Below are 13,260 nucleotides of genomic sequence, written 5' to 3'. Positions count from 1 at the left end.
TTTATAGACGGGTCTAACGCGAAAATTCAATTACCTTTATTTACCGACGTTTCGACACAGGTTTCACTACTAATAGACTACTACTAGACTACTACTACTACTAGACTAAGTTTAAATATTATAACGTAATGCCATTAAGCTAGTGAATATTCATAGATTATGTTCTCTGTGACCAGCTTTGTTAATTAATAAACACGATGAAAAACTTAATAAGATTTTGCTATTATATCTTTAATTTTTTTTACGCCGACAGTGACATCCATCTGTAGCTAAATTACTCGTAAAACACATCATTATCATCATATTTAATAAATAATTAAATATTATAAGACATTAAAAAAAATTGACTAAGTCCCATAGTAAGCTCAATAAGGCTTGTGTTAGGATACTAAGACAACAATATATAGGTATGTATAATATATAAGTATTTATCAGTTTTTAAATACATAGAAAACACCCATGACAATGACACAGGAACAAATATCCGTGCTCATCACGCGAATAAATGCCCTTACCGGGATTTGAACCGGGATCATCGGCTTCATAGGCACTAGGCCAGACAGGTCGTCAAACGTTATGTTAATATAACAGAGGATGCGCAGCATAACAGCAAAAATAAATGTGAAGGAAAAAAAACTGTTATCACATTATTGATTTTATAAAATGTGCTCTAAGAGACTTTAGGATCTCTAGAATACCTGTGGGCGCAGCATGGTTCCATTTTTATCGCTTGTCGCTATGCCCGTCACTTTTGCACTTACATACTTGTTAGAACGTGACAGGCATGGTGACAATCGATAAAAATGCGACCGTGCTACCGCCGCCGGAGTAAGGGTTAGCTAAGTTATGCCAGGCGTGGCTCACTCCGCGATTTTGTCGCTTTGCTACAGGTAGCTAAAAGAACATCCGTTCCGCCCCAATTTTGGGGAAAGCCATAAGCCGCGCGTGGCGCTGTCGCCACCTAGCGGCCATATCTGTGCTGATCGTAACAGAAGTTTGTGTGTGCTTAGATTAAACAAATCAACTACTGCTGTATTAGCGTTGGTAGTAGTCTATAAAAAACCAGACAAGTGCAAGTCGGACTCGCCCACCGACGATTCCGTACTTTTTAGTATTTGTTGTTACAGCGGCAACAGAAATACATCATCTGTGAAAATTTCAACTGTCTAGCAATCACGGTTCATGAGATACAGCCGGACAGTGGAGCCGTAGTAATAGGGTCCCGTTTGTACGGGTACGGAACCCTAAAAAGGTTGTGGCGAAAATACGAGCAAAAATAATTAATTAGTCTCCTATCAAACTTATTTTGTAAGCGTTACTTCATTTCAGAAAACGCTTCTAAAATACAGAAGAATAGTAAACGTCGTCGAAAAACTAAAACTGCGTACACTGCTGAGGCTTTAAAATGTGCTCTTGGCGATATCAGACGAGGTAAAAGTTTTAGACAAACATCCAGAACTTACGGAATACCCGTAAGCACAATCCATCAGCGTCTAAAACTGAATCGCTGTGATAAGATGAAAAAGGGACCGACTCCCGTGTTAGGTGCAGACGGAGAACTTTGTTTAAGGGATTGGATTATTAACCAAAGTGAGAACGGACTTGTAAAGAGAAGGGATATTGTGGATACCGCACTTCAAATTATAGTAGATCTTGGTAAGAGAAATACTTTTAAAAATGGCCGGCCTGGACAAAAATGGTACGATCGCTTTTTAATACGACACCCTGATTTAAGAATGTTAGTGAAAGGATAGAGAAATAGAAGTCGGATGATAAAGTCTGTATTAATTGCTCAGGGAGTATGAAAATCACGCCAAATTCGACGACAAATGTAATTTTTTGTTCATCATGTTTTGTTTCGTAATGAAAATAAACGTCTCGACCCAAATATACTTTTTTTTATTAAGCATATTTATTCTACTGGCCACATTTTTGGTGTGATCACCAAATCACACCAAAAAAATGGAATTATCACAAGTGCATGGTTGTGGGGGCTTATAGACGCGATACTCATCAAGAAAAACTCATAAAGTGCTTCTATGTAGTTTACCTAACCAGTTTTCTATCTAAAGCTGGTCAAGCAGATCTTGTCAGTAGAAAAAGGCGGCAAATTTGAAAAATGTAGGCGCGAAGGGATATCGTCCCATAGAAAATTTGAATTTCGCGCCATTTTTTACTGAAAAGATTTGCTTGACCAGCTTTATATTATTATAGCGTCTTTTCCAGGCAATGTCTAAAGTTATCCTAATGCACCTGGCTATCAAAACTCCCTGCAATTGGCTGTTGCTACATTAGTTAACAAAAAACATTTCTTCCAGTTGAATTCTTGGAAGGCGACGTGTATCCCAAGTTGATATATAAAGGTCACCAATTCAGGCCCCACAACGCGTACCGTCGCAACAGACTTCAGCTATGGTACTGTCGCTTCAGGAAGGGCCACAAATGCAAGGCTTTAGTGAAGACCTTTGATGGTGCGGTTGTAGAACCGTACGGAGAGATGGAGCACACTCATCCATTAAATCCTTACCCCCTTATTCATAAACGATCTACAAGCCTCAATTAGCTAATAATCGTTTGTCTTTATCTGTCATTTTGACTTATGTATTTGTAAGAAAGGGAAAAAACATAATTTAACTAAATCAGGACGGTAAAGTTTTATGAATAAGGGGGTTAGAGATTAGAGTGCCACTGAGTGACAGCGAACAACGTGGTGTCCAGTGTTCTTAGTGCACGCTGCTCAAATCACTTGGACGCTCGACGCTCCGTTGCACGCCCCGCCGCCGCCGCCGCCGCCGAACGCTTGCCACTGATGTACACTTGCCCAAGGGCCACGGAACGTTCACGTAGCATACACGCTTAAAGCGTGTTTCTGTATCTGTATCTTGGACTGTTTCCATCGTTTCGGTCTATGTATAAGAATTTAAAAACTAAAACATCAAGTATAACTACATACATCAAGTATTATATAATATTATATAATATAATTATTTATTTATGTATGTATATATAAGTATGTATATGTATTTTTATTTTGTTTATTATTATTTGCATGGTAATTTGTCTGTTTTCGATGTATTTAGTGATAGGTTTCTTTCATTGCATTTGCAACACACTGACATATGTAAATTTATTAATTTCCGCTACCCAAAGGTTGTCTGGAAGAGATCGCTTTTTAGCGATAAGACCGCCTGTTGTTTACCTCTGCTTGTATTTCTGTTTTCTTTTATTGAGGTGTGCAATAAAGAGTATTTGTATTGTATTGTATTGTACAGCAGAGTCAATAATCTCTTTTTAATCCGGATCCTTGGGATTATAAAAAATCGCCACCCAACGCTGCGTCTTGCCTGTAACCAGCAAAATGCGATTTTGCTCACTGTTTTTAAGTAACAAAGTATCCTTGTTCGAGCTGCTGAGGTGAAAAATGTATGAATAATTTGCAATGAATATTGTCCTCATTGTACTCATTTTTGTATTATTTACAAGGCCTTCTTTTAACACTTATATGGTAGGACCATTTTACCTAGTGCAGGAATTGTAATAGTTTGTTCACTAATGCAAACAACGTGATCTCACATTTTTGTTTCCTACTCTAAATTCTAGCTAACATGCCAAAGTTTAATGTGAACTGTTAACAATAAATTTAATTTCATCTGTAAATTAACTGTTTACTGTGTAAAATAAAGCCCTGTAGGTACTTAAACTTGCCAATGTGACCGCGTTTTCGTCAATCGAGCTGACTAATCCTTTTTTCCAGTTCAACTCATACAAACCAACGGAACCCATCCCACACTGATATACCAAGGGTTCTGCTTCACGCCGCACAACGCCGGCCGAGGGAATCGGGTGCAACTCTGGTACTGCCGATATAGGCGGAGATTTAACTGCAGAGCGGTGGTCAAGACGGTAGGTGATATTGTAGTGGCTGCTGAGGACGCGAAACATTCGCATTTGTACCCGTAAAGGCCCGGATCACGCTGATCTACGAATGTATGACCGATCTTGTTGATTTAGGCTACCTTTGCACTGGGGCGGAGATTAGAGACGTCTGGGGATCAACCAATAGCATTGGTTGTAATCCAGCGGAGCGGTAAAGACAACCAATGCCGTTGGCCAACCTATGAGAGATCATCTCCTCAGTGGAAAATCTTAGCTCTGTCCAAATGACTCGTTCACGTGTGCTTTTGCGTTTAGCTACGTGCCCGCTAAGAGTTTGTGGGGCCATCGCGAATCGCGAACAGGAGTCGAAGATTATCTTAATGTAAATATGTATAAATAAATAAAGAAAGTACTTTATTTAACTGTTTATTTTAATTTTTACCCGATATGACAGGTTGTGAAATGTGTTTTTGCATTTTTGTATGTACGAGTATATTTGTGTCTGGTCCACCGTAGTGTCGAAACTACTGAAGGTTCCGTCACACAGGCGCGTTTTGCGGGCGGCGCGTGAGCGGGGCGCGCCGCTTTTACATATAAAACGCTCACGCCCCGCCCGGAAAACGCGCCTGTGTGACGGAACTTTAAACATTCGTATGGCTATGTTATGCCCACTAGTTACCAGCAAGTTGTTCCCAGTAGATGCCACTGAATTTGTTGTCTTACCTGTTCCTCAGTTGTTACCACCAAAATAAATTTGATGTTCAAAACAGGTGAGAAAAAAATGTTACCACCGTTAACTTTGTGTTAACTAGTGGGAATAACTCGTATGAATTAACTAAGTACATTTTTCAACTGATTTCCATAATACTTACCTACCTATGTATCGTTTGTCAAAATGTATTTATTCGAAGGAAAACCGCGGAAGGGTAATAAGTACTTACCTAACAAATAAGTGACCAGTAGCCTTACCGCGATTGCCTTAGCACTGACATATTCGCTAGCGTGTGCGTAACTTACCTTCTATGCATCTCGCTCGTATTCGCATATCAGTGTCACCGGTCACAGTGAAACTGGTAGTAGCCGTACAAATTTTGTTAATGGAAACTGCACTATAAAAGTAAGTTACTTTATTCAATATTACTATCAAAACTTAATTAAGTAATACAAACATGTTAAACAATCGCACTGACTAAAAATAATCAGGTTATCATGGTACAAACATGTCTTGACTAAACTATTTTTTATCAAACAGATACGTCTGCAAGCGAAATAAGAATTTAGTACTTAAAGGAATGTGTTGACATGACGTTCAGTTATATATAACAAAAATATATCGTTTATAATCAAATACATATTAATTTATTTTTGTATTACCAAGATAAAGGCAAAATCCACAACGTAGGCTTCGTCAAAATATGCATTATGTACTTGCACAGTACCTCCAAAATACACATCCACAAACAGGTTTCGTCAATTGCCTATCTAGTACATAGGTATTAGGTACTTAAAAACAAATACAAAATTATCCTCACTCTGATAAAAATGTTCATAATGATACTTCCTCAATCCACATTTTATCACGTCAATGGGTGCAATGTTAGCTTAGGCTTGGCTCTAAGATATTTTTAAATATTTCGTTTTTTTTTTATTCAAAATGTTTATGAACCAACAAAGACTTGACGACATTGGGTTTTCCGGAGGTGTTGGTGGTGATGAGGCTCGCTCTGCAGCCGAACTGCTGTCTCTTGCTGCAGGTCCACCTGATCCTGTCCCCGTAGACCATCTGTTTGAGGAACTTGTGCTCTCCGACATCGACTGCTACCTGGCCACGTCGGGAGAAGCCGAAGCGGGCTGGAGACCAGAAAGATAAAAGACAGTTTTACAAACAGAAAAGGCCAAAGATTTATGTTGAACTATTAGAAAAACAATAATTGTATAATTATTTATTAAATAAGAACTGAATAGTAAATGTTCGCAAGAAATAAAAGGCTTTTTTATTTTATTTATTTATTTACCGACAGTACTTAGCAGAATATCTCGAAAATTGCAGAACATTTATGGCCACTGAAGTGCCGTCGATAAATTTCTGAAACTTCTCATATTTTTGTTTGGAGTTCAAAATGTATCTATTCCAAAATGAAAGTTTCCTTAATTTAATACGAAATTTTCCTGAAATTTCCGAGAACTTTTCCAACATTCGTATAGTAAAAATTATAAAAATCTTTAAAAAGCAATGTCTTATTTTATTTAACAATTTGAATATTTAAAAAGGCACATCATAGCTTTAGTGATTCAACTACTAACATGAAATATCACAAAATATTAATATTTATTTACATATAAAGTGTGTGCGTTATTTTATTGATTGTTTTTTTATAATTCGATATATATATTTTCAGACACGTATATTTGCATAAATCTAAACATTCTAAACCAATTTCATACAATTATGTCTGGATATTCGTACCTCTTTGTACACTAAAAAGTACCTACGTGCGTGTATTTCACTTATTCCTAAGGCACTAGAAATCTCTTAAGGCCACTCAGTAATTCTTATTTTAATACACTAAAACTAACAAATAAAATGAAGGAATGGCTTAAAAATATTAAAGTACCGTGTCCTGGTGCCTGCTATTATTTGCATTTATAAAATGTGCATTATAAGTAAATTGACAAGCGAGATCGAAACCTATTTGAGTCGACAAAACTTTGGAATAAAATTAGACCTTACTATTTCGGACCACCAAGCCTCACAAGCCCGTGTGTCTCGTACCTACATAGTTGTGCAAGCCAGATGCGCTGTATAACATATGAATAACACATTTAAAACTTCAAATACCGCAATTTTTCCGTAATGGAAGCTTAGCAGCCAAACTAGACTTCCTGTTCCTGTATCATTTATATTATGATTGAAAACCCTAACTCATGCAGCATGGTTATGGTCCAAGAAAGACCTGACGATATCAGGCACACCGGAGCAGTTCTCCGTAGTCAAGTTAGCTTTGCAGCCAAACTGGATTCTCTTACAGCACGTCCATCTGATCTTGTTCCTGTAGCACTCGTGCTTGATGAACTTGTGGCGCCCTACGTGGACGACCACGTGGCCACGATTGGAGAACCCGAAACGGACTGGAAGAGAAGATTTATAGTTAATGGCGATGTTAAATAGTAATTCAGAATTAGATTATCAGCACAAATGAATTCTTGGCCGTACTGATTTTCTTTACGTGTGCAGATCAAATTTCCTCCCTTAAAGTTTATAATACTTTCACGATTGTTACCTACATGTTTCCTCTATGAGTTTACAGTTTAAGAAATAAACAAGGGTCTAGGATTGACTTCAAAGGTTTCGTCACATTGCATGCGGGCTCCTGGCTTCCTGGCGAGTCACGCATGCATCTGATGTACGGGTAGCCTTAATGCATAAACGCAATGGTGGATGGCGTTGTCATTGATTGATCAATTAACTCCATTCCCGAACATCTTTGTAAAGGCAAAGGTTTGTATAATTATGGTACTTTAAGTTTCTAAGTGTGCGCTTTAAATGTTAGATAATTATAAGAGTCCTGATTCTTGGTTCGTTCAATAACTACTTGCTCTCGGATCAACGAACGACCCAAGAATTGGATCATACAGATAGATAATTTGCCTCGATTATTTTTCTAGCTCAACAATACTGACACTTCCCTTTTTTCAGTGGGCCTCATCGGCACCGGCATCGACTGCTTCGCGTCCTACTGCCTCAGCAAGCAGGGCAAGATGGGCATCAACGTCGGCGGCTACAGGTTCCGGTTCAACGGCTGCGCGAGGAACGGCAAGATCCGCTGGAGGTGCTCCCGGGGCCCGTGGTGCAAGGCGGCGCTACATACTTACAGGGGCAGGATAGTTTATATACAGAGCAAGCATAATTGTGGACCGAAGCCGCCTGCTGCTGCGACTTAAATCTATAAGGCCATATTCAGCTGACAGTCCTTCAGGTGCAGTTACTCAGAACCCAGCGGTCGGCAACAGACGGCCCGCGAGCGTCCCTGGCTATTTTGTATGTAATATTGACAAACGACATAAATATAATATATTAACAAAGTGCGGCCCGCGTCAACTTCGTTAACTACTATGTGGCCCTTGGCTGCTAAAAGGTTGCCGACCGCTGCAGTCTAACCTAGCGTAACACGCGCAGGCCATCAGGATAAGGACAAGGTCTTAAAGTCAGTTCAGGTGATTTCTTCACTCGTTGCAGTATTTGTTGAATATCGCGCTGCATCTCTTCTGTATTATGAGACCGCTAAACGGTGTACAATTGGATTACAATTTTGGAGCCAAAAGAATGAATTGCCAGCCTAAACGAAAATATTAACGCAATTGTTTTACAAATGCTGCCAAGTGCAAAGTGATAATTACGTCTACAGTCACAAAAAAGTACCTACCTAACCGCTCTCTATCATCTTTGATCTAAAACTCTTAAGTCATATCTGCTAGATACAGATATGCATTGTGCAATGAAACGAGTGAAGTAGTTTAGTAGTTTGAGTGTAGGTGGAGCTTTTTGTTATTATTGTTTAATGACTGCTAAATGCCTTGACAAAACATTATGCGGTGTAAATTGAAAGCAGCATTCAACTCGAAGAATTTTCAGAATATTATCAATTAACAAAAATCTTATATAAATAAACGTATCAAATATTTATTAACTACATTGTTTACGTCCGATAAAATTATTATTGTAGTTTACTATTTTGACTTCTGTACTTTTTTCCTCTACTTTTTATAATGTATGTCAGAAAAGGGTAGAAAACAGTACAAATATGAAAAACGCCGTGCCAAAATACTTTGCCTGTGAAATCAATGGAATTTAATGTTAGTTTAGAAATGTATATGTATAGTACCTACTGCCAAAAAGACAAAAAAATATTTATAAAAATTGTAAATATATGTATATCATATTAATTACCTAAGCTCAAAGTATATAAACAGCAGGATGATTGCTATATGAAGCAGTATTCAGTCTTTACAATTTGTTATGGTTTTGTAATTGCTATGTTATTGTTACGACCTTAATATACGTAGTGGTTTGGAACGTGTCAATAAGCGTTAGCAAGGGTTATTCTCACTAGTTACCACCAAGTTGTTACCACAGTGGTAACAAGTGAGAATTTTAGAGAACCAACTCGGTTGGGTTACCACTACATAAGTATTCGATTTTTGCCATATAGAAATGTAAAATCTGAATAATGCTCATAATAGAGAAGTTTTACAGTATCAGAATAGGAGTCGAAAAGGTCACGAAAAAGAGTAGCCCGTCCTAAAACCAAGTCTTAATTATACCAATTTAGTATTTATTCCTTAAGCAATAAATGGATGTTCTCAACAATAATTAGACTTACTTAATATAAAATGTTGTGTACCTCATAGGTATAGTGTATCAATTGGATGTGAAAATAAAAATATATCATATCTACATAAGATATATATTGGTGTTGTATCAGCTTACTTGATTATAACCCCCCTGTTTAAGTATTTATTTTTTTAAATTTAGGCCAACTCACGTACTTACGTGGATATACTTATATCCACTACCAATTACCATGTTCTTAAAATGTTTTGTGTATTTGTTAAACATGTACCTACTTATTGTATGTTTTTATTATTTTTTGTTAAAATTATATTAAAAGAATATTCAACTTTATTAGGATCAAATACAGGGTGTTACTTATAAGCAATTGTATTATCAAAGGTATTATTATTTATAATATCGCTTACGAATTGCCAAACTAAATTCTTGCTATGAATGTTAATATCAGACAGATTTAAAGTTATTATGAAATGGTAAAACAAGCTAAAGCAATTAGCAATGAGTTATTTCCACCTGTTACCACCAAGATGTTGCCACGGGTAACAGCTGGGATTATTTTTCACCTGTTAAATACCAATGGGAACTACGGAGAAAAAAAATGCCCAGTGGGTCCCACGTGGTATCTACTGAGAGTAAAAATACTGGGACCTTTTTTCAAGTGTGGCCCAAGATGGCAATCGTAAATCGTTAAACGAATAGAAAAATGTATGACTGACATGAGGATGACAGATCTTACGAAAAGTCACGTGACTATTTCCATACAGTATTTAAGTTTCGATTGACGTTTTCTATCAACGATTATCGTCTTGGCCCAGGTGAAAAAATAAATCCAACCAACCATATGTAGTGGTAACCGCTGGGAATAGCCCAATTGTTCGATATCTGTGTTAAATACATTAAGATATTTTTATAAAAAATATAGTAACATCTACCTCTCAAAAATATGAACATGTATATTATGTATGGTTGTGTAACTAGTATTAAAATTAGGAATAGTGATGTTGAACGCATGTTATAGTGATATTTGCCGAATACTAATGTAGAAAACTTTCAATGTGTGACTTGATGTTTCTATAAAATAAACCTAACTAGTCATAAATGTTTTGTGTAGTTTTGATTGATATCCCTTTTATCAAATTTGTGAAAAAAAGACAATGTAGGTGTTAACGCAAAATGGTCCTACCTTGTCCAATAATTGTCTTTTCTGATACTCATCATCAATCATCATCATTGGCCACAGCATCTTTGCACATGATATTTGCAGCGACTAGAGGTATTTTGAGGAGGTAGTCTACAGCCTACCATCAGTAGCCGATCGGCATTTCGGGTGTCTTTTCTTATAGTACCTATACCTCTTCTAATTCCAACATTTATAATTATGTAGATATTGTACATATGGAATTGGTAATGTTTTAGAAATACTCTTTTTATACGCCAATTTTTATTCGATCAGTTTAGATTTTACACCATAATCTTACTAAACATAAATGAGATGGACAAGTTTAATTCGACTTACCTAAATAAAACAAGAGTATTAGAAAACTTTAATTGCAATTTATGGAAGGACTACGCTACGAGCTACTTTTTCATTCGGTACTATATCAGGGACAGCCATTAATGTCCAGGGTGTCTGCCTAACTGCCTAAACTGCCCAACACCAGAATTGGGTCGGACTGTCATTTCAGTACAAAACTAGAACGATTGGGGAGTAGATAGGCTTTGCTATAGGTACTTTAGTATCTAGGAAATATAAAAACAGAGTTTAAAGCAAGGCTCGGAACCGGTTTTTTTTTCCATACAAAAATACCGGTATTATTACGTTCTTTTTCGTTCTTTGGTATATTATTTCATTTTGAATGGGACAATCTAATAATACGAAGTTGTTACCTAAATACATGATTCAGTCCTACGTAAAGAGCATTAAATAATTAAAAATATTGGGCTATTTTGGGATTACAAAACCGGTTCGAGCCCTGGTTTAAAGTCCTGTCACGTTAAATTAGTACCCAAGCCTTTTCTTAACGCGTCTGCAAGTATCGACAGAAACCTGCCTGTCAATCATGTCACCCCACAGCCTAGCCAGTTTCCTAAGTGAAGCCTGTGGATTCTGCTCAATTATCGTTTTAAGCATTATGTTATCTGCTGCGGTTGTTATTCGAGAACGTCCCGTTTTCTTCAAAACCGTTATTTGTCCCGTTTTCTTGTAATGTTGGATGATACTCTGTACGGTTGATCTTGCGAGATGAAGGTCTTGTGATATCTTGTATGAAGATTTTCCTTTATTACTGCTCAATATTATTTGTGCCCGCGTTGCATCCGGTACCTGTCTGCCCCGGCCTATGTAAAACAAGGAAATTTAAACAATTACAAAATTAGGATACTTCGTCTTTTATGTAGGAGTTTTTTTTTATTGACATGCGCTTGATCCACCAAAAGTTTAGGTGTGATAAAAATAAAGGAATATCTTACTCCTAAAGATGTGATGAAAAATCTTGTATGAATTTTTGGTGATTCATTAATTGAGGAGTGTCTTTTCGAAAGGGCTTATTTTTGAATGGTTTTCATAGAAAAATGAGCCCTTTTGAAAAGACACTCCTTAATTATGAAATGACGTAAATCCGGTCTAAGATATTCATCATTATAGTAGATAGCTCAGCGTTTATATTAGTATCACAGTTCATACTTACACTCTAAGGAAAGAGATACTACTACACTAATATAAAGGCAAATAAGTAACAAACTGAATTACCTAGTATTAATTATGTAATTAATTGTATTACATAACAAATATTGTAAGAATATGATATTATATAATATTTGTTTTGTAATACAATAAAGAATACTTACTATCTCATCAGTATAATTTACCAACGACTGTTGATGTATTACCAATATTACCATTCCCTTTCCATACTGGCAAAAGTGCAGTCACGATGTAAGTTCATCTAAGCCTGTATTTATAAAAAATAAACATAAAATACCTTGTTATAATAACTTATTGGTGAAAGGCATAATTTAACAACAATAGTCAAGCAATAGTTTTATTAATATTCTGTAAAATATACAACTTATACAGATAAAAGAAAGTTCACCTTTAACCCTATATATTACTAAAATCTTATATCGTACAAACAAAATTAGCCTACTGAATTATACTAGGTATTATTTAAAAGTGTTTTAAGTTATAAATATAAATACTTCGCTGGCCCAATATTACAGGGCCGGCATTATTATGTTACATTTTCAAGATAGCTGAAATTCGACTTAATGTTACTATGACAATGTTCAAATTTCAGTTCGATAAAAGTGAAACATAGAACCCTGTAATATTGGGCCAGCGACTTGCTAAGAATATAACTAAAAACTCGCTACCGTTCTGTAGTAAATAAATATTATTAATTTTAACTAAAAAAATATTAACGTTTTGTAATTTACAGTAAAGACAAATGCAGCCTATGGTACAGTCACCTGCAATAGTATGTTACTCTTCGAAGGCCGCAAAAATATGTGACACACTCTTATGGCTCTACAAATAAGATCGTGTCAGATATTTTTGCGGCCTTTGTTGTGTAACATATTATTGCAGGTGACTGTACCGTTTTCATTTTGCAGAATGCACTCCAAAACCGACGTTAAGTTTAAAGTTCTGCTAACTTTACAGATCAAAGTTACTTACCTACGTGTGCATACCTATTACATTGAATTCATCAGTTAAGTTTGCAATAGAAAGTATTTTTCAATGCATACCATTAGAAATGAAATTATTTATTTTCCTACAAATGATTAACATTTTAAAACCATTGAAAATTAAACCCTTGGACGCTGTCATTAGAGGTCAGTATAGCTCAGTGTCCCATCGACGTTTTAGATCATCTGGTCTCAAGAGATCAATTCAAGTAAATACATCTTAACTTCTACCTAGACGAAGTTCGAACACAGGCTTTAATATAGGTATCCAAAATCATATTTGCCGTCAAGGCGTCCAGTTTACAAAATCAACATTACGCCACTCCTAATAGAGTTAAATATCAATG

This window comes from Cydia splendana, chromosome 2, assembly GCF_910591565.1.
Source record: "Cydia splendana chromosome 2, ilCydSple1.2, whole genome shotgun sequence".
Lineage (NCBI taxonomy): Eukaryota > Metazoa > Arthropoda > Insecta > Lepidoptera > Tortricidae > Cydia > Cydia splendana.
The sequence above is the reverse complement of the archived record's forward strand: the minus strand, read 5'-3'. Positions refer to the sequence as shown.